The sequence below is a fragment of the Petromyzon marinus genome, unplaced genomic scaffold (assembly GCF_048934315.1).
Source record: "Petromyzon marinus isolate PM22_M1 ecotype Great Lakes invasive population unplaced genomic scaffold, UKy_Petmar_22M1.pri1.0 PM_G_Scaffold_21, whole genome shotgun sequence".
Classification (NCBI taxonomy): domain Eukaryota; kingdom Metazoa; phylum Chordata; class Hyperoartia; order Petromyzontiformes; family Petromyzontidae; genus Petromyzon; species Petromyzon marinus.
In genome coordinates this window covers 1,557,501-1,560,000 of record NW_027422773.1, presented here as the reverse complement: position 1 = coordinate 1,560,000, position 2,500 = coordinate 1,557,501, and the positions used below count along the sequence as shown (strand labels likewise).

The following is a 2,500-nucleotide window of genomic DNA, read 5'->3' as shown; positions in this document are numbered from 1 at the left end:
CAAATTACGGTATTCTTCCTCCATACCATGCGAGGACACAATATTACGGGTGATAGCATCGGACGAGTTTGCTATACGTTGCAGCCTTCTAACTTGAACCGAAGGGATTGTTTTTTCCAGTTTCAAGATGGCAAGGCCTCCGTCTCGGGCTCTGGCATATAACAGTCCATCACAAGTTGAAGCGGGAAGGTGGAGCCATCCTTTTACCGCCTTTCTAATCTCTTGGTCCAACCCACGGAGAGTTGATTGCTTGCAGTCCGAGTGGTCTGCAGGATATAACAATCTGGGTAGGGCATAGGCATTGAGTAGTTCAACCTTCTGAGTTGGCTTCAGAGGCGCCTCATCGATTTTCGAGATCCATGTCTTTAGCTGACAATGTAGATCAGGCTGTATAGTGCCAGTCCAAGGGCCAATTTTCAGACCAAGGTATTTCGTTGATTCATCAGGTTGGATCATATGGACATCTTTATTTTTGATAGTCCATGGGTCGCAGTTGTTCCCCGTATATGAATCTTTGGTTGGGCTTATCATGAAGCCCTGGCACTTTCTGGCCTGAACCTCCAATCCCGATAGCCCACAAAATGATTCCAAGATCGCTAGATTGGCGGCCATACCAACCCAAGATTCGCTCACCAACACCAAATCATCAGCAAACGCAAGAGCTGTCACGTGGTCGGTATCAATGGAGTACCCAACTCCGTGTGACTCTAGGGTGCATATCAAAGGGTCCATGGCAAGATTGAAGAGCAGGGGTGACATGGGGTCACCCTGTTTGACACCAACACGTATGCTAATTTCTCGAGTCGACTCGCCATTGCTTTTGAACGAGGTCGTACACCGATCGTAGGCGTTCTGGATGATGCCCACCACGTGTTCATCTACTTTCTTGTGCCTTAACACCCATAAAATATGAGCATGCGAAACCGAGTCAAAAGCTTTCGCTATGTCGATGAACATGACAGCCAACGGCCTGTGCAATTTCTTAGCGTGTCTCATAAGGTCCTGTAGCACCTTAAGATTTTCAGAGCAGCCAGATGCCGCTATAAAACCACGCTGCCTTGGGTTTAAGGGACAAGCACGAGCAAGACGTGCAGTCATTATTCTGGAAAATAATCTCAGAATCATTGAACCAATCGTTATTGGTCTCCAGTTCCCCAATTCTTTCAGCTTTTCATCATCCATAACCTTAGGAATAAGAATCGTCCTATTCTTTTTCAACTCTTTGGGAATAATTCCTGTAATCATCCATGCATTAAATAGGGCTGTCAGTGTCCGACCCTCGGGGTCGGCAGCACAGATTGCAGCCCTTGTTAGGCCATCTGGCCCAGCTGCTGACGTTTTTTTAATGGCCCGTATGGCAGTCTGAACTTCCTCCACCGAAATTAGGGGCTCAAAGTATTCGTTATTTGCAACACCTGATGACTTAAATTGGCCCAGGCCATTGAATGGCAACACCTTCTCCCATTTTTCGCAGTAAAAACGATATACATCTGCGTTCGGGATTCGGCATTCATGACGTTCAGTGCCATCCAGGACTAAGGACGCAAGAAGAGAGCGGTTCTTAAAGAAGAGCTTCTGGTGCTTCATGAAGCTTCCTCGTTTTTCCGCTCTCTTCTTCATCCAAGATCGTGTGGGTAATATCCTGGGTTTAATAATGTCGTTCTCGGGTTTTGAACGTTTGCCTTTGTTTTTCACCAATCTCATCGGACAAAGCATCAATGCTGTGGCAGTTTCTACGAGGGCATCATGTTGGCCCTCGCCGTTAAGCCAAGCCTTTATTGCCTCCATTGCAGGCTTTTCCAGGGTCCCAGAATTCTCATTCGTAAGCCGCTCAGCTGCTTGAGCGAGTATGGATGAAGTCCCCGTTGTTACATTTGGTGGGGGAGACAATGTCTCAAGAGGCCTAGAAGAAAAATGTAAGCTGTCTGACATGGGGCCCCTGTCTTTTTACTTAGGTCCCGTCTCTTGTCAGAGACTTGCTTGTTGGTCTTAGTCCCAAGCGCTTCAGCAATGATCTTATTGATATTCTTTTTCCCCTGAAACTGCAACTCTAGAAGGGCCAGCTGTTCTACTTCCTTCAAAGACCAGCAGCTACGGTGTACCCCTCTCTGCGAGGTACCCTTTATACCATCTTTAATCCTTTCCTCATTACGGGTGACTGGGTGAGCATGCCTCTTGTGCTGCGAAAGGCCACTTAGAGTCGCAAAGCGTGCCTGGCAACATTCACAGACCATTGGTAAGCTTTCCTCAGTTAACTTTATTCCCCCACATTTGGGGGCATGACAGGCAATCGATCGGTGGTTTGAGTTGGTTTTGTCACATTTAGCGCACTTAAACACCAGAGGAATGTCTCTGTGTTTGATGTTAAAATGTGCAACAAGTTCGGATGCTTTGCCCATGTGTTGTTTACAGATAACGCATATATACTCCAGACTAGGCAGTACAACCGTGATAGTTCCCTTGGTGTCAATGGGAAACTTTCCCAACACGGGTTCCTCAG

The 2,500-nt window shown here is 47.0% G+C and overlaps 1 pseudogene; it reads right to left on the bottom strand.

The window, feature by feature from the left end:
• Nucleotides 1-2,500, bottom strand: part of LOC142912657 (28S ribosomal RNA) — a 10,073-nt pseudogene that overhangs the window by 4,183 nt on the left and 3,390 nt on the right.